Source organism: Mytilus edulis, chromosome 2 (genome assembly GCF_963676685.1).
Source record: "Mytilus edulis chromosome 2, xbMytEdul2.2, whole genome shotgun sequence".
NCBI classification, from domain to species: domain Eukaryota; kingdom Metazoa; phylum Mollusca; class Bivalvia; order Mytilida; family Mytilidae; genus Mytilus; species Mytilus edulis.
Genome location: NC_092345.1, coordinates 80,413,284 through 80,441,202, shown reverse-complemented (window position 1 = coordinate 80,441,202; position 27,919 = coordinate 80,413,284).

Genomic DNA, 27,919 nt, shown 5'->3' with positions numbered 1-27,919 from the left:
TTTTTATCTTTTGATTTCCTTAACGTTTGGTTTCGAGTGTTCCTGTTGAAGATTATTTCAGAATTAGAGTTGCGCAAACTGTTATCAATATAATATGACTTCGCCGCGCTGTTACTTCCAAACCTTTTAGGGTTAATTCTCCGTTTTGGGTCCTCAATGCTCTTCAACTTTGTGCTTGTTTGGCTATATAACTATTTTGATATGAGCGTCACTGGTGAGTCTTATGTAGACGAAACGCGCGTCTGGCGTACTTAATTATAATCCTGGTACCTTTGATAACTTTTTACACCACTGGGTCGATGCCGTTGCTGGTGGACGTTTCGTCCCCGAGAGTATCACCAGCCCAGTAGTCAGCACTTCGGTGTTGACATGAATATCAATTATGTGGTAATTTTTATGAATTTTCTATTTACAAAACTTTGAATTTTTTTGAAAAACTAAAGATTTTCTTATCCCAGGAATATATAACCTTAGCCGTATTTGGCACAACTTTTTGGAATTTTGGATCCTTAATGCTCTTCACCTTTGTACTTGTTTGGCTTTATAGCTATTTTGATATGAGCGTCACTGATGAGTCTTATGTAGACGAAACGCGCGTCTGGCGTACTAAATTATAATCCTGGTACCTTTGATAACTTTATACATTGTTAGTCCTCCTTGCAGATATGCATCATCTCTTAATTTGTATATTATGATATGCACTTGTTAGATATGATTACTCCAACTGTTGGCCTGGGCTATTACTAGACTTCTATCCGATTAAAGCGGGTGCACATTTGGTGGATTCAGATTCATAAATATGCAGCTACATCCGGTTGGAATAAGCTTGTTATGTACGATGCCTTGTTGAAGAAGAATGTCACACTCATTGCCTGTTTAAACGCTTTCAACAAGTATTCGAGTTGTCCGTATTTGATCTGGTGCAAGTCGACATTTCTGACCCTATTCAACAAACCCTGATCTTTGTAAGGCAATCGAAATGCCTTCCCTTCATGCATTGGATTCACTTTGCAGAACCTTCCTATTTCATTAGTTGTTAATTTGTTCTCGTCTTGAATAATCATGAAATATTTGATGTGAATCAGTATAGTGAATATGATATTTTATTTTAGATTCATAAGCATGCTTTCAGTGGGAAGGAAAAGTGGCTTCTTTATGTTTCATTTTGCAATTTCTGTAATATAAATTGAGCTAATCGAAAAAGAGTTGAAGTCAGAACAGAAAACATATTATTCCATTTTGATAGTCCACCCACACTAGAGTTTTATAGCTGACTTAATTAACCACGCGTTCAAAAACATATTAATATGTACGGCAAACCTTTAGGCTATTATCTTACAGGTGCTATAATTACGACTTATTTGAAGAAACATCTTTATTAGGATACAATAATAACAGATGTAAACGTGTGTAAAGGACACACAGAAGTTATTCAACTTTCTCCTGAAGTAATTTGTCCATCAACATAATGCAATGATTGTCCTTCAACTTATCAAAATTGCGACTTTTGGGTAGCATCCTACCACAATTTCTTTAACGTTATTTTTTTGCTCTATAAAAGGTTATTTTTTTACCTGGAGTTTCTGTTCAAAGAAAATCATAATTTTCCTTCCTTCTCCTTAAAATTTAATTTCTCATGTATACTGAAACATAAAGGATGCATATTGCTATGCATTGTTTACCCCGTCAATAAACTTTCATCTTGCGTCTTTGTAAGTTCAAACTGTCTAGGTCTTCTTTTCACATAATTATGGACACGCGAATGTGAAAATAACTGTTAAATATACATCAAAAAGTTGTTTCTATGACCTCTGTCTTCATTTATTAAATTGCCACCCACTACATCAAGTCCATAACATTTTACATACGAGTCACAAACAACATGATTCAATTTAATTGTCGTTCTGACCAAATTCTTAGAAAAGATGTATAAAGTAACCTTACATGATGTTTATTGTTCCCATTAGAAAATGAACCAAGACAACGAATGGGGATGCAATTCAATGTTAGGTAATCATAAGTTTCTTAAGATCTCTTTCATTTTAAAACCTTTTTGCTTTTGTATATCAGAGGTAAAGAAATACAATTTCTTTATTGAATAGGTGTCCAAGTTAAACCACAGTATACCTACCATAAGAAACACTACGGTTGCCAAATGAAACCTCCCTCCCATTTTGGGGGTTTGTGTTGCTCTGTCTTTGCATTTTTGTCACGTTTTGTAGTCTCTTGATTGTCTCTTTCGGGTTTCCCTCGGTTTTCTTGGTAACCAATCTAGTTTTGTTCTCTCAGTCGATTTATAACTTTTGAACATTGGTATACTACTGTTGCCTCTATTTCTCATAAGTAACATGACCTACTTACCTATCAAAGTAACTGATTCTTTCCGTTTATATAGTTCCCCGTTATTCTAATTTTTATCACGCAAATTTTAATACGTCCCACTTTTTGTCTCAATAACGGGGACTACAAAATTATCTAAACATTACTCGAATACCCTTAAATAGAATAAACTGTTGTTTGTTTAACATCCAGTAACGCAGAAACTAGACATAGTTTAATACTCAATGAGTTGTTGTGAGGATTTGTCAACATGTTTAGATGGTTCAAACCTCCGAAAAAAAAACAATCAAATAAAAACTTTCCTATTCGGACGTGTCAATATTATTTTCAGGATAGAAAGATTTCTTTTAAACTGAGTTTTACAGTGCTTATTGCTATGTGTTTCTTTATTCTACATTGGCTAGAGTTATAGGGCGAGGGTTGAGACCTCACATAACATGTTTAACCCCGCCACATGTTTGCGCCTGTCCCAAGTCAGCCGCCTCTTGCCTTCGTTAGTCTTGTATGTTTTTTTTTTTTAAATTTTAGTTCATTTATATGTTTTTGATTTTAGTGGGATGTCCATTTTCACTGAAATAGTACAGAATTTTATTTAGGGGCCAGCTGGGGACCACCTCCGGGTGAGGGATTTTCTCGCTGCGTTGAAGACCCATTGGTGGCCTTCGGCTGTCGTCTGCTCTTTGGTCAGGTTGTTGTCTCTTTAACTTATTCCTTTTTTCCATTCTCAATTTCATGTTGAAAAAAAAGCGTACTGTTTGCGGCTATCCAACATAGTGGCATTTTTTTGTAGTCCTAATGTTCTGTAATTCATCCCGACAAATTAACTTCATGTTCAATTATTCATTAAATATGTCACAAAACTTATAGCAAACAGAACGAAATCAATGATCTATATTTCTATACACAGTTATATCTTAGGTACGAAACCAGGAGGTCAATTCTTTAGCAAAATTTCAGCCTTATTTCTAGAGAGGCAAATGATATAGGCTTAGGAATCAGCACCTCCACGGATATGGAGTCGACGGTTAGTAGCTGTTGTATGTCATTGCAAAAAGTGAAATCACAAAAATACCGAACACCGAGGAAAATTCAAAACGGAAAGTCCTTAATTAAAATGCAAAATCAAAGGCCCAAACATATCAAACGAATGAGTTTTCCCCATTTACAAATACGAAAAGTGGAATTTTAAACAGGGGTGATCGATTTTTATATACTGAACGTCCTTTAACAAATATTTCATACACATTCATGACAAATTAATTTGATAATATTCCAATAGCTACGTTTTGCAGAGTGTGTCGACTGGATGACACCATGTAATACGAGTGCATCATGAACATGATAGTGTGTAAGACTGGCCAGACATTTTGCTTTGCAACAGGCCCCTTAAAACTCCTGAAAGATTTGATTCAATAATTGTTTTACATAAAAAGGTGGTACTCTCCCTATACGATGCGAATGATTTGACGTCCCAATTCCGATCGGATGCTGCATATCCGTATTTCTCACACAGGAAACGAACCTCTTTGTAAGCATGAGATTTACTCTAGGACGGAAAACTCACTGGATAACTACATTGTTTTACCCAGTCAATGGTTGGAGTTTATTCATTTTGAGAACAAATCAACAGTAAATCAATTAATAATGTTCTGAGTAGATCGAAATGAAGGGAGAAAACTGAATGTATGCTGCCGCTAGGAACACGTGAGTATGTTAGAAACTGTTGGGATAAAGGAAACTTACCGACATGCTGCGAAACACCATATGAACAACCCCTTCTCCGAATAAGTGTTTCAGCTGTATTAGAGAAATCAACATTAATATTTTTGACAAAACGTACCATACTTAGTTTTAAATTTTCTCCTATTCTTGTTTTCATTTCTTTTAACATGTTTCATCTCCTTTTAATACGATGTTAACCATTCTTTTAGACTTATTAGCTAGCTGGTCAAAATTTATTTTGCTTATCAAAGATACCTGGGCTGGAGTATCAACTACTCCAAAACTTTTCTGGTTGTTCACATCTTAAATGATGTTTACTGGATGAACTGAAGATCTTTAATCATTTTGGAGTTTAAAGCATCCTTATTAAAGATTTGTCATTGTGATCTAGATCTGTTCTCATATCTTTGCGGCAATCTATCTCTTGGTTAATCACACTGTGCACTAAAATGTCCTTCTACGCCACAGTTAAAACAACGATTATGTCTTATAGGGCTTCAACTTGGACTCTACAATCTTTGTGGTGGTCAATGTCTTTTGGTAGGATTTCCTCTCTTTACAATTTCCAGTATTTGATTCACACTTCCCTTTGTTTCTTGTAAATCGTCTTCTGTCTATCTTTCATCAACCAGTGGTGGTGTTATCCAATGTCGATATTTTCTACTCTCCAGTGCAAGAGTCAACAGGTTATCTGGACACTATACAGAATGTGGACCTAAGCGGTCAATGATGTCTCTCGTCAATTATATTTCATGATGGTTTGACCCATATAAACATGATGTTTTTTGCATTTTATTTTTCGAGTACGAATTTTTTTCTAATCCATCTTCAGTGTCCTTGTTTCCCCTGGCTCATATTTGGCAATGTCGTATTTTAATATCAAAGCATCTGCACTGAGACTGTTGTCTTCCTCCAGTATCGGTTCCCGTTTGTTTGGAGACATTTTTTGAACAAGTTGCTATTTTTGTCGGCAATTGAATACAGTATTAGATGGCGCTTTTTACGAGTTGCTAACCTTGGTGTTTCTGTCCGCATTGTGGCAATTACTTTTCTTTCGTTTATTCTCAAACAACAATTACTTTTCTTTTCATTGTAACATTGAGCAATCGTCGGTATAATTTGCTCTTCATCTGTTTCCAATAAAGAATCTGGTTCGTTCTTCGGACTTTCTCTTGTTTGCGTGGTATGATCTACCCATTCCTTCAAGTTGTTAGATACATGGGGTATTAGAATGAAATTCAAAACAGTGTGGCTGTGGCCATTGATTGACACATTAAATTCATCCATTGACTGGGATAATTTAGGTGAACGTTTGTATGTAACGACCACTGCTCACTATGTACTTTTTAAAGACACTTAAAACTATGGGGTCATCAAAGGTTCTCAAGACCTTAATAAAGTAATTCGAAAAATTAATCAGAAATAACACGATGTTTTGATTTATATCAATTATATAAATCAAAACATAAAGGTTATTCCTGATTAATTTTTCGAATTATTTTATAATTAAAGGCGTTAAGAAACATTTGGTGACCCCACAGTTTAAATGTCTATCGTAGGTACGTCGTGAACAGTGGTCGTTACAGACAAACGTTCACGTAAATTGTCCCAGTCAATGGATGAATTTAATGTGTCAATCAATGGCCACAGCCACACTGTTTTGAATTTCATTCTACATTCTGGTTCATCATATGTACTGTTCTAACTGGCTCTTCTGAATTAACAATTTCGTCTGTTCCTTGGTTTCTTACTATCGGATCATGGTCTACGCTCTTTTCATCTTGGTTACCTATAAACTTTGAAGCCTTTAATATGTTTTTACTTTTTCTTATACACAAATATGACGTTTTGCTTTTCACTAATGTTTTCCCTTCCTCATCATAACAAGCATTAGTGGGGTATTTTATGACCAAATGTTTGATTAGGAACTTTCAGTTTTGAATTTTTCCTCGGAGATCAGTATTTTTGTGAGTTTACTTTTTGCCTTTCCTGATTCATATTGAAATGCACCTTCTACTAACCTTTTTATCCTGTCTTTGAATTCATCCAATAATTCGTCTAGATATGGGAAGATATTCCTCAGATTTTACAAAATTTTACGGTCGTGAAAGTAGTTTCGTTGTAAAATAGGACATTGCTGTGACTGATATATAACAGACAATCTAATTCTAGATAATTTAATTTTGGATGTAACGCGTCTTCTGATTGGCTGACGTTATTTTGTTATGAGCCCATAGACATAATTTAGTCATGTGACCGTGACGTCATCAACGTTTTTTCATGGTTTTCTATGGTTTAAAATGGAATTTAGAATTAAATTATAAGAAATGACTGTATTAATATTTTTTTCTGTCTATTCGAAATAACATAAAAAATGTGGTGCACACTGTTAAAAAACCCGCTACGCGCGTTATTCAGTGTGCACCAAATTTTTTATGTTATTTCTTCATAGACAGAAAAAATATTACAGTCATTCCTTAAATATAAATTTCGTGGAAAACTAGGAGTCAATTATTAATCTATATGATGATTCAATAAAATTAAGAAAGGAAGAAATTCCATTATTGGTGAATTCAAAGAGGCAAGTAGTTATCAAAGGTATCAGGATTATAATTTAGTACGCCAGACGCGCGTTTCGTCTACGTAAGACTCATCAGTGACGCTCATATCAAAATATTTATAAAGCCAAACAAGTACAAAGTTGAAGAGCATTGAGATCATGAAATGAAAATCTATTGAATAAAGATAAAGAAGAAGTCAGTCGTACCATCCTATTCCAGTACAGTTTGCCATGTTGGAATTGAATGAGAGTCCTGAGAGTGATATCATAACTCAACCAACATGTAGGAATTGTCTCTTGGTGCCTAATATGCTTTTCAGGGAAGAAAAAACAAGTACCAGTGATGTTGAGGAACCCAACAGAACATTATTAAACAGAAAAAAGATTTCGAGGATGGTATAGGTTCAGCAGTCTAAATGTATCCGTTTTTATTCTGTAATTTAAACTGTATTATAGTCACCACTTCGGTTTTATCATGTATATCTATTATATAGTCATTTTATAAAATTTACTGTTTGCAAAAGTATGAATTATTCTAAATAATAAGGATGTTCTTATCCCAGTCAGAAAACCCTAGTCGTATTGGGCACACAACTTTTTGGAACTATTGGTCCTCAGTGCTCTTTAACTTTGTACTTGTTTTTTGCTTTCGAACTTTTTTCATCTGAGCGTCACTATTTAGTCTTGTGTGGACGAAACGCACGTCTGGCGGGTTAAATTTTAAACCTGGTACCTTTTGTAAGCTATAATTCGTGTGTTTCTCTGTATTATATGTTCTCCCATTTATTTGTATTGTAATCCTGCCATGTAATGTTTTGTTTTAATGTTATATTTAACATTGCCATAAAAGCGGGAGGTTTGCCATGCCACAAAACCAGGTTCAATCCATCATTTTTTTTTCTTAAAATGTCCTGTACCAAGTCAGGAAAATGGCCATTGTTATATTATAGTTCGTTCCTGTGTGTATGTTGCATTTTAATGTTGTGTTTCTGTTGTGTCGTTGTTCTCCTCTTATATTTGATGCGTTTCCCTCAATTTTAGTTTGTAACCCGGATTTGGTTTTTTTTCTCAATCGATTTATGAGTTTCAAACAGTGGTATACTACTATTGCCTTTATCTATGCTATAATGGACGAAACAGACGAAGTGGAAGAATACTAGCTTCTGTTTCAACCAGACGATGTGTGTAAAGAAAAGTTACCAGCTCATATCAAGGAACTGTTCTATAGATCAACCAAAAATTTAAATGGTTAATAATCAACGTAGTTATCAACTTTGTTGCTACAGTTTCAAGACATATTTGATAAGGACGACCTTTATTTATAAACTGTGATTTTACGAAAGCAAGTCAAAATGAAGGGAAAAACACACACCATCCATTTTACCACTTGCTTGGTAATTGTGGTACTCCCGTGTTTTCTCCCTTTTGGATATTGTTTTTTATTTGTTAAATTTAACCTCGCTTTGTTTGAGAGAAGTTGAAATTGTGAATTTTCATGGCTTTTAAATCGGAACCAAGCGCCATCAACGCTGTCATATTAACCATCCGACCATCAACGCTGACAATCATCTGATCAAATCTCGAATCATTTCGTGTCCCTATCGTGCAAGACGCTCATGGGTAGTAAAGGTCGTTAAAAACCACTCTCATAATCATTTTTTCTTTTTTCTTAATATGTCAATCAAAATAGAACATTGCCTATGGTAGCCATGTTTTTCAATTTAATTAGAACCAAACGAAATGACACATTCCTGCCAAATTTGGTAAAAATGCACATGTAGTTTCAGAATAAATAATGAAATGTGGAGTTCAATTCAGTTTGAAAGTCGACCTACAGTCAACAAAGAGGATATCCCAATCAATATCCTGTAAAGTTTCAGAAAAAAAAAGACTTATGAAAATTGACTATAATATTAGTGATCAGAATCAAATACTTCTGGTAGTATAAGTCTAAATTGAACACAAAGATGATCGTGTGTACAGCACCTTCCATAAACTTTCATGAATTTGTTCAAAATTGTTCAAAATGGTTAATGCAAAGAAAATGAAAATGAGAATAGTTTTCAGACTCGCGCCAATGTGAGGGTTAAACCTTTCGTGGCTTTTTAGGCTAGGTGTGATGAAAGGACTAAAAAACAAACAGCAAGGTCCACTCAACACTACCCGGGAATTTTAAGACGTGTTTGCTTATGACGAGTACAAATCCAGTGAAGACAGGCATTCGCAAATGCCATAAAAGAGGACATGATATTGGCTACTACACATTGAACATATCCGTGGACATTTTTGATCTTATTCACTGAAAAAGTTTTCACAAAGAAATATCACAGCAAGTTACTAATGATTAAGTTAACTTGAATGTACTGTTGAGAGTACGTTTGAGTGTCATTAGTTACGAGGGACAGAAAGTAGCATGTAGCATTTTTGGATGGGGCGCTGGATTGAGATGTAAATTACTTATTAAAATTTATTTTCAAAGTAATACATCTTATCTGCATGCGTTATAAAAAAGAATAGAAGAATCGCTCATGAATAGTCATAGTTTTATTAATTCCACATTTTTATGTAGGTTTTCAATACACAACTAACGTATGTAGGGTAACACACCGCGACATTTTGTTTTAAATACATGTTCTAGTATTTTCACTTTCATAGTATTAAAGGTAACAATACAAATAATGTCAATTTAAAAAGAACTAAATGATTTTGCGAATGAAAATATTACACAATCTATAACTTTTTAAAATTATGTTGGGTAATTAACCACAAAAAGCTGACCTTTTTTTTATCACCGCCACCCATCACCGCGGGTGGCGGTCGTAAAAGAAAAAACCACAACAATAACCACAAAAATGACCCAAGATACAAACTATATGTGCAGAAATCTACCTTATATATATTACCTGTGTTCCAGGTGTTATCATTAAAAACCCAGGTGCATCACAAGAAAAAGATTGTTTACTAAAGCGATATTGTGTAAATTTATACTTCTCATTAATGGCTAAACCACAAACCATTCACCGTTACAACGGCCATGTCACTGCTTTTTAGTTATTGAACTTTTCTGAAGCTTTACACTCTACTGCTTATTAATGTGGGACAAAGTTAATTGAAATATAAGCTTTTTACTACAAGTTTTGCGTGTGCCGTCCTTGTGGATATATTATTGAATGAAAATCAGTGTTCCATTTTAAATTAAATTAAGTGAAGAACATCAAAGAAATCCTAAATTTCATATTGCGTTTTAGTTCATATAATGTTATAAACGGACTTAGAGATAAAAAGAATTTACAACCTTTCATTCTTAAAAAAGTTTCATTGACAATCCCTGGAATATTTGATTGACGTATATGTTCTGGTAGATTTAATTTTAGCCACGCCCCGTTTAGAGTTTACTAACGTATGCGGGCTCGATTATCTATGAGTTTTGTCGACAAAAAGAGGCGCCTAGCTTAATGTTGAAAATGGAGCTTAAAGATTGGAATAATAAAATGCTTTTATTCAAATATTGTGCAGAAAAATTATCATTTTTTGTGCATTTATGTTCTAAAATTTTGGGAAGTAATAAAGTGTAATAATTGTGACCTAACATAATGTAAAGATTGGATTTTAAACCTTGCATTGATAAAAACATGTGGATACGACACATTCACGTATTATTATTATTTTTATTGCCGCATGTGTATTGTTCACCTATTGTTTTTAACCACGAGAGTCTTATCGCCACAGCCAAGAAAAAGCATATGAATTCTACTCGGGATAACACGTCAACACAAGGTAAGAGCTAGATGAATAAATTGATGATTGAATTTGAAAAGTTCATTTTCAATACCTAACATGCATACTTGAGTAGGATCATTGAAATTTAGAAAACGACAGGCTTTTGAAATCTTTCCTTTATAATGTACCAACAAAAAGCTCTTAATGCTTTTTATGGTCTGATATTTGGTGCATGTACTTGGTTTTCACTGACATCTGTTTATGAATATATGCTTATTGTACAATTCATATTTAAGTATGTTTTAATTGGCAGAGATTCTTTCTAATATACCGACTTTCAATAGGACCAACATTTACTGAAAGTTTTTATTTCTACAGGACAAACTTATCAAACTTTAAAAAGAATCTTAACTGTGTTTTGTTCGTATGCCAAAATGGCTTGCACTTTTGTTGGATTGTATGTGTGTTTTAAAGTAAATATTCTTTTGCAAGACCTGAACATTTCACAATTTGACCCAATTTGGTTAATGTAAATGCATTCACGACTGGGATACGTCTTCCTCTTTAAACTCTTTTCGGTTCAGTAGACAGTATTTCTGCAACACCGTGACAAAATAACAACTTTCATGAATATGAAACTGATATAGTTATTGGTGTATAATGTACTTCGATAAAACCCGATTTAGAAATTATCGATGTCCCTGTCATATAACAAAATGATTTCAATAAATGCCCAATTTCTAAATTTCATACCTATGTTTTAAAATTTGGGTTAATGAATTCTTGTTTAGTCTTCTGTATCCAACAAAAAGCTTTGGGCAACAACAATTATAGTTTGAACAACTAACTATGTACAGAAGACCCTGTTCCATTCAATATTTCATTTCAATAAGGTTTCATGTTATTCGTTACCTTTTTTTCATCTTAATATTCTTTTTCCACCGATTTGTGTGTGTAACGTTTAGTCTTGGTAATGTATTGCAAGCTCACGATTGCAAGAGCACCATTTAATTACTTCCACTTGATTCCAGACACTTTGCCAATAATATTTTAGTTTAAACATTATACATAAATGTCAAAAGTTCTACATGTCTAAAAAGTACACTTTATGAACCCTCCATCACACAAAACTTGCCCTTATACATACAGTTTTAATCAAACCTAATATACCTGACAACACCCGTCAGATTATATTAATATTATCAGACTTTGTTGTAACCTATCCCGTATGTATTCTGTACATTCAATATATATGGCAGAATGCATATATCTCGTGTATGGTATATCAATAAAAGGGTGGTCTTCAAAACTGTTCTCCGTGAACATAAATAAAACTTACCAAAGTGCGATCGTTAATCTCGGCGCGCAAGTTAGGGATGTTATGATTTTACAACTTAAATGTACCCAATGACATTTTATTTACATTTATACAAATACACACATAAATATATACATTGATATGCATGTATTAGCACTAGTTTGGCAGGTACATAAATAATTTCTTTTTCTTTTTCTTTTAAATGGCTTTATTAGTTTTGATTTAGATGCTTATCCTGTGTTCTGAAGTTAAGGTAAAGGTATTAGTTTTCATTACATTCCAAAATAATGTCAACTTCATAGACCATGAACCTTTATATATAAAGTTTTTTTTCAAGTACAAGCCAGGGCTGTCGAATATCGACAAGAGTAAATACGATATGACTGACGAAGTTTTTAAGGCATGTTCGGTAAAGGTAAAATAAAAAATCAAATTCAAATCTTGTTCATATTGTATGGGTCGTGTGGCATACATGGTAGTCAATAGTACCACAAAGATTCTTATTTAACCTTGATAAGTATACCCAAGATGTCATAAACTTAGAAACTACTGAAGTGATCTGAATAACGCTAGTGTAATCGTCGTAATGTCACTGGTAGATATTTGTCCTATTGGTATCATACCGCGCGTCTTTATTTTGATATGAGTATAGATACTATACATGTATTCCTTAAATAGTTTTGGTATGCTACTGAAATACATGATTGTCAGCGGAAATTCTTGATTCTAATTGGATGATTATAGGGCTGCCGTGTCAATTCCACAGAGACAAAGCGATAAAGTAAAATCCTGGAGATCGACGCACGGTTCTTGGCATTAGGCAGTTACTGAACAACCAGCTATATTTTAATTCATATTTGGCAAATGAAATCAAAAGTAAACGTCCAATTCCAACTAAGCCAAACAGAGTGACGGTACAACCTGTTTTGGCCATGCACACAGACACTTGATTAAAGTAACTTTCTGATAATACAAGTGTTATCGAACGTTAGGAAATCAAAAGGCTTTATTTAGTTTTAGGATGGCCATTCTTGACCAGCTCGTCAATGTTTTCTTGTTCAATAGACACATATTTAAAAAAAAAAAAGGTGTATACATATGTATTTCTGGTATACACGTACGATTGTCATACTTTAACTCCAAAATATTTATATATTAGCAATGTTTGCTCGATTGTTTTGAGATACTACACAGTTCCTGCAAACATAACTTTCTTTTCGTATTTTATAACTTAGGTGGGCAAGACTTTCTTTTTGAACCCCCTTCGTGTTTATGCTTATTCCCTCAACAGAGGGATGTTCAAAGGAAATATATATTTATCGGCAGATTAAAAAAATAACGTCAATTGTTTTTCAACTGATTTTTATAGTTCGTTCTTATGTTGAGATGTTACACCACTGTCCCAGGTTAGGGGAGTGTTTGGATCCAGCTAACATGTTTAACACCGCCACATTCTATATGTATGTGCCTGACCCAAGTCAGGAGCCTGTAATTCAGTGGTAGTCGTTTGTTTATGTGTTACATATTTGTTTTTCGTTCATTTTTTGGTTCACGAATTAGGCCGTTAGTTTTCTCGCTGGTATTGTTTTACATTTGTCATTTCGGGGCCTTATATAGCTGACTGTGCGGTACGGGCTTTGCTCATTGTTGAAGGCCGTACGTTGATCTATAGTTGTTAATTTCTGTGTCATTTGGTGTTTTGTGGAGAGTTTTGTCTCATTGACAATCATACCACATCTTATTTTATAGTAACAAATTAAACATATCAGTGCAGGACTGGATGTCAACTGCACCACAGAAACTTTATTGAATGAAACTACTTTCCTTTACAAATTGAATATTATAGACACTTGCAGTATAACTGGATATTATTACCAGTATATTGTAAAGTTGTTTTAAACAAATAATGTATACTCCATTCACAATTTTGTAACCATCTATCATTTCTTGTGTCACCTTCTTTTAAATGCTCTAGTTAAAAGTTTTCATTCATTTTATACGATCAATCATTGACTGTTTAAACGTCTTTTGTTATATTGTTGATTTATTACTATATGACACAAACAACAATATTTTTGTACACTATAGTAAACACACTTCAATTATCTTACCATTAATTTATTAAAATTTCACTCTTTAAAATCATATATTACTTTTATACTGTTATCCAGTTTTGCTTGCATAGTCGCTTTTCTACAAAGTAACATATATAAAGTATAATAGTGAAAATATACATTGCGTCATCTTTTTGACGTTTACAAATCTCTCTTTTCAATACCATATGTTCGGCGCGATACTCATTAATGTTATTTTGACAATATTCTAACTTTGACCAGAGGTTCTTGTTTTTTTTATATTTGTACACTGAATTCAAAACTACGTTCATTTAATGGAAAATTTCCAAAATTAGTAAGCACAGATCATTCAATGTGAGATTCAGCCTTTCTCAAATATGTTATATCAGCAAAACAGGACATTTGCAGTATGATCCAAGCTATAAAGTCATTCACATTTAAAATATAGCCGGTATTTGCATATCATGACGGATGCACCCTAGATTAAATATTATTTATAGCAAAAGGGTTTCAGTTTATTTTACCTTGTTTTATTATCACAATCAAAATTAAATACATTTCTAATATGCGCTTTTCATTATTTGGCAAATAAAACCCTTTCTGTTGAACTGTCACTCTTTAGAGTTTATAAACAGCTACAGTGGCAAATATTTCATTCTTTACAAGCACCAATAACACATTTTGAGATTCCTATCCATTATTTGAGCACATCAGTGCCCTGCATCAGTATACACGTCCAATTCCTAGGGGACATGATAAACTACTTAAAGATCCCTCAAAGCAACAACAAAAAGTCACCAGAAAAAAAACCCCAAACAGGTCATTCGACAAGAAAGTACTGTAGGATGATAGAAGTAACTTAGTTGGAACACTATAATTAAATGTATTTGGAAATTGAACTGCATAATTACTTTATTTACAAACTCTTCAGTAGCTCTTCTTTAGCTGTTAAATATTGTCTAATTTTGGGCATGGTCTGTTTTTACTCTAATTTAGTGTTTTTGTTTTATTGAACTGTTATGTAAAGCGCTATGCCCTCTGCTATGTTTTTTTAAGTGCTTGTTGGGATTTTGCGTCATGCATTTATATCGTTTGTAAACATTTTTTTTTTAATGTTCTTCATAATGGAAGAGCATTGCTGTTTGTAACATATCAAAGATCGAGTCATCATGGCATTGGACGCATTGGGGGCAAAAATACTAACTTAATGTTCAGTGGTCTTCCTAGTTGCGACATACATGTTTAATAATACGACTTCTTTTGTTCCTAGAAATATTATTTTAACATGGTGCGTGTTTGTCGATTCCTATGCATACTTAGTTTTTTACAAAATAGTAACGTTTTTTTGGTAATTAAAATACTTATATCTGTGAAATTTCACACGATATCATGTTGATTTTGACAGTTTCCTGGTTAATGTTAATGTAATTCTATTGTTTTTTACTTCTTTAAAATGTTCACGTAAATAAAATTCCGAACTGACTGTTGGTTCATTTGGTTTATACATGAAAATCAGATATTAGTAATAAACGAGGGAAAAAATATTTTAATACAACTTGTAAGTACGCGATGATGAAGAACTACAATGCCCATGTTAAGTAACACGCATTAATCTATATGCTTGTATACTTTAAAAACTATACTATAAGTCATACCTGTGGCGGGAATATATTAACGGTATTGAATTCAATCGTCGCGTGTCCACTGGCGCTTTTTATACTATCAAGTAAATGTTTTAAGACTTGTTTGACAATAATATCACTTGTCAATATCTCACTTACAAATTTCCGTATTGTTTTACAAAATAAAGTCGGCTGCACTGATCATAGTGAGTCATCTGATGATTTAACCTCGATTGTTTTTCTTTTCAACGGGTCGATGATAACAGCAAAGCGATACGTACTGTAATTTACGGGTGCTTAATTAACTTACCGTACCCGGTCAGGATACTACCTACATTGTGTACTTCCTCTCCCTGGAGTCATTTCTGAGTCACAGGTACCAATTAGGAAATGCAAATGTCGCTACATTACCTAACCAGTGATTCATTTAATCAACTAAGTGTTGTTTTGATATCATTTTAATATAATTTTGCATACTATTTTTAATAACAAGATTTTTTAAAGGAAGGTGACTTCATTTTATTTTACGAATTTGTATTAATCATCAAGAAAAAACTGTTGAATTACTGCATTTCCATTTATTCAGTTTTATACCAATTACCACTTTAAAAAATAATCATTTAATAATTTTCCAAGCACAGTAAGGTACTTTATCAATATATATTTCTACGTGCAAATTAGCATGTGAAGTGATTTCATGTATTGTTATACATTAATTTAAGCACGAAGATTTCAAAATAATTTTTCAAGAACCATACAAAATTTGGGAATATGCATGACAGTACTTTGATCTATAATGGTTTACTTTTACAAATTGAGCGACTTGGATGGAGATTTGTCTCATTGGTACTCATACCTCATCTTCATATATCTTGTATACACATTTTTAAATACAAAAAACTTTTTCAATATTCCGATTGCTGTTAAACTCAAGATATCGGTTTCCCGTTTCACTCATTAATAATGGAGGACAATCGTTGACCGAATCAAGGAAGAAACGTTTACGATTTCATGTAATGACGATATACTAGCCAATCAATTCCATATAGCATGCATGGTTTTTATTAATATATCTGTTTGTTTAAACAGTGATGTAAATAGAGACTATTTATGGTTCCGAACTGATAAAAATAGCCGAAGTTGGTTCAGACCTAATGAAAAAGATGCCATAAAGGGTTTCTTTATATGTCTGCTAAAAGTGCTTTGTGTATATGCAATTGCAAATCATACAGAAAATATTTGTACACCAGAGAGTTACAATTTATACAATGTTAAGAGTTTTTACAGATATATACGTCTAGATCAGGGTTTTCTTCACTTTTCATGACTTTTGCAATTGAAAATCTAGTTGGAAGTACTGCGACTGCCGAATGAGTGTACAACCGTCTGGTAGTTTTATTTATAGTATTGAATGAAGGGTATTACCGGCTTTTCGTTGTTTTTTTTTATTATCCAACATCTTCGCTAGCCAAGGTTTATCCAGAAATGGGAAAAAATGCATTGAGTTCTAAACATATATTTCAAATTTACAGCATAATTATGTTTCAAACTATTTACCTCGTCGGTGGTTGCTTTTGTTAATGTTTTAATCCGTTAGAAAGTTGGTGACATATCTGCGTGGTAGTCATTGCTGTTTTTCCTTGTTTTCGTCAATCTTTTGTCTAATTCTTGAGCGAACTATAATAATAAATAAAAGAAAATATGACAACCTACATCTATTAATGTTACTTTCGAGAATGAATTAGTGATGTCCGTTTCGCATCACAAAAAAACTAACCAGATTTGTCGGTAGATGTGAATACAAAGGTCTGTTGTAAATTTCTATTCCTACAATACATTTTCAATAACTTAAAACGGTAAAATGGCGGGGTCGTATCAAAGATAAAATAGTTTAAGAATATCATTAAAATTGAGAAAGGAAATGGGGAATGTGTCAAAGCGACAACAACCCGACCATAGAGAAGACAACAGCCGAAGGCCACCAATGGGTCCTTCGACTGTTGTCTTCACAAAAATTGCATATTTGTATTCGATTAAACGGTATTATTTTAAAGAAAAAGAACGGATATCAAGGAAGTCCATATTTGGCATACAGCACCTAACTTTCCTACGTATTTACATCCCTGGATTTCAAATGTTTGGGTTGAGCGATCCTGATGAAAGTATCACACAAATCATATCTGACACTGGATATGGCTTTCCATTTCATTGTTGTAGATGAGACTTGAAACCGATCCGTCCGTAACATGTGTGGTTATTGCAGAGTTTCTGTTTATCGACTAGTCTTCATCACATATGGCATACACATTCAGCATAAGAAAGAATCTAAACCAAAAGAAAGACTCTAAACCTATAAATTTAATTGTCAAATCGCTACCTTAAAGTGCTTTCACAAATTGATCAATTGAAGTATATGATTCTGGGCACCGGAACTTAATATCATGCCATTCAAACGCAAGGGGTTTAAGAAAACGTCATTAAGTCAATGTGGTGACATGACCTGTCCCGTTTTTCAACTGATTTGATCGTTTAGGCAGAATGTATATATTCTTTATATTTCCAATTATCTCCTAAAAAGAGGGTATGAAAAATATCAGAATAAAAATATGAAAAAAAATGTACGTAGTGGAATTATACGAGTAGATTAAGTTCTGAAAAATTACAGGATTTTTAGATTCTGCAATGAGTTGTTTTTCTGTGAGTAACACTAGCGATGACATATAAAACGTTGGTCTGTTTTTTTATGAACAGGAACTAAATTAAATTTAAATTTAAGTAAATGGATGATAATATCATATTTTAATAGGTATTATTTTTCTATAATAGGTTTTTTATTGCTCAACTAGTTATCTGACGTCAAAACAAATGTAAACAAAGGTTACTAAAGTCAACCACACGTTTAACTACTACCATGTAGCGTCCATTTTTGGTCTTAGTTTCGTAACCAAAGAAAAAATTTCAAAATTTAGTACGATGAAGCTTAGAAAGATTAAAAAAAGTCTAAAATACAAAGTGGGACAGAAAATACCAAGGGGCAACCTAAAACCCATAAGTCATTACAGTGACCAAAAAGAAATACGACGGAAAAGACATGTCTATAATACACTACACATAAATCTGAAGACTGAGAATCACGAAACCTTCTTAGGAGTCTGGAGATTTCAGATGCTTTCATGTACTCCGGAATGATTAGTTAGTCCTGCTCCGCTACCATCGTTATGCTTATTGCAAGTATACATTCTGGGTTAAGTAACTTTTTTGTACATTACCGTGTGAGGGCTGTAAAGCCAGTCACGGTCGTTAAAAACTTCCATCATCATCAATTTTGGAAAGTGTTATAGTTTGCTCTTTTTTTTTATATTTTGATAAAAAGTTTCGGTTGTCTTCATTAGCTTTTTGGCAGATGTTTAATTTTACTCGTGAAGCTTAATTGAATGAACATGGGGAACATTTTTTAAAACAAAAACCTGTGTACATGTCATTCACTCAATGTTGCAATCATTGACATTGATACCTTCATGACCTAAATCTCACTAATGTTTCAGTGTAAACAGAACAATGACAGTATGACAAGACAGGAGACAAATATTTATACAACCATTTCACTATGCTGACGCCGGATTGTCCTCTTTTGTATACTACAGTAGTATCAAACATATTTCTGTAGTGACGATGCACTCAACATGTGAATACACATGTACCTCGGAAAAATAAACATACGTGATTTTCTAAAACTGATTTAATTCATTCCGAAACGGTTCAGATATATTAATTTACAATCATGTAACTTTTATGTGACTGTTAATGTAAGGTTGGGTATCAAATACTTAATGCTGCGTTATGTCTTCTCTTCTAAAGAATCGTTTATTTTTATAGTGTTGTTCTTAAACGTGTCATTTTATGATTCTTCTGTCCATAAAAGTAATGAAATGTTTTAAAAGTACTATTATCTGAAATTTAAGGTTACCTTTATGCATATCGTTATTTTTTTGGGGAGGTATTGCTTCATTATGCAGATATATGTCTACTTTTTGGTCGGGTTGTTGTCTCTTTGACATATACCTCATTTCCATTTTCAATTTAATTGTTTATAAAAATCCTTGGTTGAATAGAATGTTTTAAAGGGAACGGGAAGCTATTGAACGAATCTGCAAGTTGAAAAATCAAATTTGCGCTTTTCACATGCTATGTAAAGTGTGCTAGAGTAGAGCAACATTAAAATCAGTTGATTGGACGTGGGGTAAACCTTTCCAGTATAAAAGGAAAAAGCGAAAACAGTCAGTACACATGTTCTCTAATTATAAGTCTGGCCAGGATGAATATAACCTCTCATCAAGATCAGTTTTGGACTACATGTATTTTAAAGTCGAGTTTGTATTACTAGTATGACATAATAAAATCCCATTTTTATCCTTTTGGTTTTAATGGATAGTTGTCTCATTGGCAATCATTTCACATATCTTTTTTTACAAAGAATATGATGTTTACTTGGTAACGTAAAGTACAAGGGCCGATCACAATAGCTATCAATTAAATCTGAATTTAAGAAGGAAGTGTAGTATTATACATGATCAGTAAAATAATCGAATATAGTGAAAATGAATGCGAAGAAAACGTATGTCCTTGTTGAAAGATATCTACCAAACCAGTTCCGTTATCTTATTGACATTTGACACTGGATATAACACATCGGTTCTACTTGCCTAGATGCATAATTTATGTGTATGAATTATTAAACTGTTTAGAGCGTCTAAATTTAACGTATAAGCGCCTTCTTTAAAACTAGATGTAATCCATTATCATGTAGTTTTTGTACACATTAGGTGAAATAAAAGTATTAACCTCTAATATGGTAATCTATTGTTACTTGACATCTTTGCTTCATTGAACGACGCGGGAATGTGTTATAACGTTACAATCATAATCCATTAGGCGTAGTATTACGACCTCAGTGAACAGAATTAGAATTACGATTTCTGATCTAACAAACATACAAGCCCAAGTTAGACCACGTCTAATATGGATGTGCTTTTCTAAAGAACGGTACCGTATGTGTTGTCCTACCAACAACATGGTGGGTTCCTTACTTGATAGAATAAGTGTTAAATATAATCACAACTCACTAGACTCGGGTGCTATTTTGGACTTGACGTTTTGCATAGATGATTCTCTTTCATTGAAAACCGTATGTACTCCTCTAAATATCATGTGATGTTTGTGTTATGCTCCTCTTTTGTTGAAAATCGTATGTCTTCCTCTCAATGTCGTTTCATTTTTTGTGGTATGCTCCTCTTTCGTTGAAAACCGTATGTATTCCTCTAGATGACATATAAATAGTTTGTTATGCTTCTTTATTGTTAAAAAACGTATGTTATCCTCTAAATGTCATATAGTTTTTTCTACAATGGTCCTTTATCTTTGAAGGCCGTATGTACTCCTCGAAATGTCATAGTTGTTTTGCATTGAGATAAATACCAGGAGGTGAAATGTCTCTTTAGCATTTACTCATTGATATTGATTATTGTTCTACCATGTACTTATTTCGACCATTCTAGGCCCTGTCTTGGTAATGCACAGTTATCTTTTTTACATTAATTTATGGTGATTTCCACATTATTGTTCTATGAATATCGACACTGCTTTTATATTTCAAACCAGTTGACACTCGATGCAATAGATATATTTATGCCGATGAGGTACTTCTCATTAATACGCAATTCAATTATTAAATTTATATGCAACCTTGATGGTAATAACGAGTGAAACGATACATTTAATGTCTTTTTAAACGATAAAATTAACAACACGAACAGTAGAAAATTGATGTATAAAGAAGGCAACAATTTGTGTTTTCATTCATCTGCAATCTGAGAGAGAATGGCTTTTTTGGAGTTCGAGGTGTTCATGTATAATATTTTAAAGAAAAAATAGTATAGTATGTTTATGATTGAACTTAACATAGCAAAGTGGTACTTTAACAGTCAAACTATACCAAAGAACCAACTCCTTTATCTATACATGTACTTAGTTAGAAAAAGATTACATATACAACTAAAACTTATCATAAAAGAATACAAATTATGTATGTCGTACTAGATCGAATTGTGTTCAACCTTACTATAAAATCATTATTATTGACTTTAAAAAAAAAGATTATACATGTATGTTTTGATTTTTCTAGTCCCTCCTACATAATGAATGTGCTGACTTGCTTCATGAATCAAAGCCCTACATACGCAATATACAATCTCCAGACAGAGTAAATATCGTTTTAATTGAACAAATATTTATATGAAATATGCTATGATTACAAAATTTAAAATTGTGTTAAGTAAAATAAATATTTTTACAAAGATTACAATTTAAACAACCACAAGAGTTAAAGTCCCGAATGATGAAATCAAGGGTATTATACGAAAACCATGAATGGTACGATATAAACACTTCAAGTCATTCATAAAAACCTACCAACAAACCTTTTATTCATTGATAAATTGACGCGTGGATAAATACGTCGGTGTGTTTACGCTTTAACGGAATTGTTTGCTCATATTAACTTGTGGATATCTTATTTCATTGGTTGGCCATTTCGTGATTAAACAAACCTTTGAATTGAATGTATATTTTGTGTTGGACCTTGACTTCCCTTTCAACAGAACATATATATGTGTGTCTGTGTTTTTATATAACTATATATTCTTCATAAAATTTGGCAGTTTTATATCATTTAAAACAATAAATAAAAATCAAATTTGATACACGTTGCTTTATTCCAGATCTACATTTTTGTAGACATTACCATTATATTATTATGTAGTTGTCCAGATCCTTCGGAGTTAGGTCCTTTTATGATTCATGCTCTCGAATATTTTGTATTTTTTGCTTTCCAAACTTTTGACCAAGAGCGTTCCTGCTGAAGGTTTTCCATTCTATAACAAATGCTTTACACACGGACATCATATCCTTTGAGTTTCTTAAACTATCACTGTTTCGGTACCGCTGCTGGTTGTTTATCAGTGCTTCGGTATTGACATATTCTCAATGATTAATTCTGTCATTAAATTTCCATTTCATAAAATAATGTAATAAGAGCCTCGCCGAATGGCGGTCGGCCTATAGTGATAAGTCTTTCCGTCCGTCCGTAATAAATTGTGTCAGCACTATATCTAGAGAACCGTTATAATTTTATACTTTATACTTGACATGTATTATATATTAACCAACACCAGAGGGTGTGTCATAATTTTTGTACAACTTCCTAGATCTAACGTCAGGGTCAAAAACTTTGGTTTCAGCTGACAACTCCATATCCTATGGTAAAGAGTGTGTCTTCTCTATATCTTGAGAACCGTTACGATTTCAAAGGTTTATACTTGACATGTGTATTAATCAACACCAGAGGGTGTGTCATAATTTATGTGCAACTTCCTATGTCTAAAACGTTGGTTTCAGTTGACCACCCCCATGTCCAATGATAAAGATCTGGTTCACTATATATATTGAGAACCATTATGATTTCAAAGTTTATACTTGACATGTATATTAACCAACACCAGAGGATGTGTCATAAGGTATATACAACTTCCTAGGTCAAAGTTGAAGGTCAAAAACTTTGGTTTCAGTTATCAAGCCCATGTCCAATCGTAAAGATACATTTTTTACAACACGTTATTCAAAGCGGGGCTCACAGAGATTGCTCCCATCTCAATGGCGTCTAGATGTGATTAAACTTAGGTTGCAATTTCCCTCGGGCAGAGTTGACAGAAGATTGGATCTTTTGGTTATTATGTTCTCCAACATTTGATAGTTTTAGCTTCAAGTGATGTGTACATTGGCCAAATTCGATGATATTAAAAAAAGTATAAAATTTCTCCGATTTTCTATAGCTAAAGTAAGAAAATACATGATTTTAACTTAATTTGTTTTCCCGAGAAAATATTATTGTTAAAACATTTTACTTCGGAGTTTTCCTGGTTTGTCACCTGTATGATTACATTATATTTCTTCCGTCAAAACAATTCGTTTACTTTTATCCATCGATCACAGTTTTCAACTTCACATTTGAGTAATTACAGAGAAATAACGTAATTTTCTTAAAATATGTATATATAATTTTAACTAAGTTTTAAAAAGTGACATCAAAATAAGATTTATTGTGACATAGGGGAATGTTTGAATCTACAATGCTTGCAAAAAATGAAATGTTTTATGAAGAGATGTACGCCTTATATTTCTTTTAAGAAACATTAAACGATTAACATTAAAGAACGTAAGTTATCTGGATACAACACAATGCAAACATTTTTGACAATTAAACTTTTTCCTTTCGAAAAAGTCACTTAAAAACTAAGAAGATTCTTTTGACGATAGAGTTCTAATATAATCCAACTTTGAGTAAAACAATGGTCGGTTTGTATCAAGAAAGTACATTTAGATAAATTATCTATTTATATATAGCTCATTTTTTGTATTAGTCTCTTTTTGGTTATACTAACATCCTGCTCTTAACGTTCCTGGTGAAGGTTTTCTTCAAATTAAAAAAATACCCAGGTATAATATTAACTTTAATTAGAAGTTGGTCGATATTACTGATGATGGACTGTCAAGTCCGGGCTATCGTCCATATCAATGTGTTGTTGTTTTTGTATTGACTCTCATTTACTGCCTCTAATAAAAAGAGTTTGCGTCATTGTATTTTACAACAAAAACACAATATTGCAACTTCTTAAAATAAATTCATGATCTACGCCATTCTCTCATGTATGTCCCTGTGTGTACACAGTTTTCTATGTGTCTATTCCCTCTTATTCAAAAGTTAAAAGATACTGTATGATTGCAAAAGAGACAACTTTTCACCATAGACAAACAATGTGAAAAACTACAGTATTGCCTTCATTGTATGAAAGTTTTGGTCTTTACCACTACTGGTGGACTATTAGGTCAATACTATAAATGATGGCGATGGATTATTGGGTCTGCACCAATACTGGTGGACTGCTTTAACATCCGGCGTTTTGTATTGCTGGTGTAGGTTTTACCTTGACTCGCTGTCAGTGGATTTATACCACTAATGAAGGACTGCTTTGGTAGTACCGTTACTTAATGACAGTCTTTATCACAATAGTGATAGACTGTTTGGTCTACACAAATACGGATGGACTGTTGGGTCTATACCGCTACTGGTGAACTGTTGAGGTCAATACTGCTAATGATGGTGATGGACTATTGGGTCTATACAAATACTGACGAACTGTTGGGTCTACACCAATACGGATGGACTGTTGGGTCTACACCAATACGGATGGACTGTTGAGTCTTTATCCGTACTGTTGCACTGGTTAAGTCAATTCTGCTAATGATGGTGATGGGCTGATGGGTCTTTACCACTTCTGGTGGACTATTAGGTCAATACTACTAACGATGGTGATGGACTATTTAGTCTTCACCAATGCTGATGGACTGTTGAGTTTTTACCCCCTTCTGTTGGACTGTTGAGGTCAACACATCTAAAAATGATTATGGACTATTGGGTCTTCACTAATACTGATTGGCTGTTTAGTTATCGGTCTACACCAATACTGATAAACTGTTGGGTCTTTAACCCTACGGTTTCACTGTTGTGGTCTCCAATGCTAATGATGACATTGAACTGTTTGGTCTTTACCATGACTGGTTGACTACTGGTTCTATACCACCAGTTACTTGTTAGTGGTCTGACGTTTGCAATGATTGTCATATAATTTTAAATATAGTATCCATTTTTTTGAAGAGTTTTTGTCGCAGCTTCTTAGTTAAAGTTTCATTTCCTATTATTATATGCCCTTTTGATCAAACAGTTTCTCGTACATTTATCCCTGTCCGTTACCCTCAAAGTTTGGCTCTTCATGTTCACTTTAAAACTCATTGTGCATCGAATAAAGTTAAAACGGTACACGTAAGTTCTATTTACGTCATATTATTCTTCAGTATCAAAGGAGATTTTAAAAAAGCAAATAAGCATTGGAGAATAGGAAAACAAACAGTGGTACATATAATGTTATCAAAATCAAATCCTTGGGAAATTACTATTGTATTACCGTCTGTGGTCTATTTTGTAAAACTGTAATCGTGTTTGCGCATATACAAACTATCTTGCATCTGATATTATATTACTGTCACACCTACAATGTACATGTACAGTATATACTGTACAATATCATCAATTATTCTACAGTTGCTTTCCCACCAAAAAAATTGCTCACACATGGTACTATTATACAAGCAAACCTTTCATTCACAATATAATGGTGCCATTTTTGAAAGCGTTGATGTAGTTTAAAGAAAGTATCCACCGTGCAAGGGCTGTATAGCCAGTCGATGTCGTTAAAAACTTCCATCGACGAAGAGAGTATATTAACTCTCCATTGACCGTCATGTTATTATTTTAACTGTCTTTTAAACTATTGCGATGCTCATTCTCTTTTTGGGTGGTCTTTGCAATGTCCAATAATAAATTACATATTATATGTTTTATAGTTTTGAACTATTTTTCCATAATGTTGATTCTGTGTGACAGTTGAAAAAAAATATAAAAAAAATTTCAATGCGAATAACATGTACAGTGATCACAAATTCAACATTAAAATAATCAAATAAAAAAGTTAACATCTTTATATATCATTTTAATTTGGAAAGCCCTATTAGAACATCATTTGTACAGATGTTTTCATTGGATACAATATAACCCTCTTCCATTTACGGGTAGTTGATATACAAATTATCAAATTACTATGAGTCATTAAATCATTGTAAAGATTATTTAGATTTCAATCTGTAGTCACGATAAAATCTCTATTAGACAAAATAAAAGTTTTCCATACCACTCAATTTTAGCACATGTAAGCGTCCAAAATTCGTCACATCTGGTCTATGACGTTAATTCGAAGATTCATGTTTTGGCAAGTGACACTCTATTTGTTCTTGAATAAAAACCTGGACAACAACTTCCTGAGAACTTCACCCAATGTTTAACAATTGTAATAAAAACTTATTTCTGTACTCTTTAGTCATAGGCACTTGTCTTTGAATTCCACCCTCCCTCAATACCTTAGTTTTATGATATAGGGGGAAATTCAGAGACAAGAGCCTATGTCTTTACAGCCTTAGACCACTCATTATTATATTGACAGTTTGTTCTTTTTTTTCAAAACGCAAAAACATTTGACACTGCAAGTTAAGCAATCGACAATCAATCAATCATACTTCTATCAACACTTTATTTAAAACACAATCCCCATTGGAATTAGCAAGTATATGAGTAAAAGCAATACAGATGGAGTATGTTAATTAAAAAAGAAGATGTGGTATGATTCCCAATGAGACAACTGTCCACAAGCGACCAAAATGACACAGACATTAACAACTATAGGTCACCGTACGGCCTTCAACAATGAGCAAAGCCCATACCGCATAGTCAAGCTATAAAAGGTCCCGATATGACAGTGTAAAACAATTCAAACGAGAAAACTAACGGCCTTATCTATATAAAAAAAATGAACGAAAAACAAATATGTAACATATAAACAAACGACAACCACTGAATTACAGGCTCCTGCCTTGGGACAGGCACATACATAAATAATGTGGCGGTGTTAAACATGTTAGCGGGATCCCAACCCTCCCCCTAACCTGGGACAGTGGTTTAACAGTACAACATAAGAACGAACTATAAAAATCAGTTGAAAAAGGCTGAACTCATCAGATGGACACAAATACAAGTGGACGTGGCCGGGTACTTGTACATCCCGACAACAAAAAGACACTAGGAACAGATCTGACAGTAATATTTTTTTTAATGTAAATTCATCTGAAAATCGGAGAATTATCTTTAAATATAAAAATAAGAAGATGTAGTATCATCAATGGTATGTTTGCAATGAGACAACTCTCCGCCAGAGACCAAGTGATATCTATCGAAGTTAACAACTCTATAGGTCACCGTACAGTCTTCAACAATGAACAAAACTCATACTGCAGTCAGTTACGAAAGGCCTCGAAATTGAAAATGTAAAGCAATTCAAGCAGTAAAATATTTCTAACTTGGGCTTCTATTTGCTCCATGCTGTAACAGTTTTTGAAGAGAAAGCAACCTTTCGTGAAAAGAATGAACAACGATATTTTTGTTTTTAATTCTTTTTTTTCGGACACTGGATTGACTTTCATCTTGTTCGTTTAATTCTGTAATTGTGGTCAAATATATGAAGTATTTTTTTGAGGTTTGTAGATTTTCAACTTTTCTTGAAATCACTTAAGGTCATAAAAATTAATTACAGTGTTGAACTCTGATATATTGAGTATCCCTCAATAGATAAAAGAAGATGTGGTATGAGTGCCAATGAGACAGCTCTTCATCAAATTCAGAATTTGTAAAAAAAAAATAAACCATTAGAGGTCAAAGTACGGTCTTCAACACGAATCCTTGGCTCACACCTAACAGCAAGCTATAAAGTACTTGTCTTGTAGATACCAAATTCTGTTGAGTTAAATTGCAATAATTTCCAAAATTTCTGTCAGGTTTTGATAA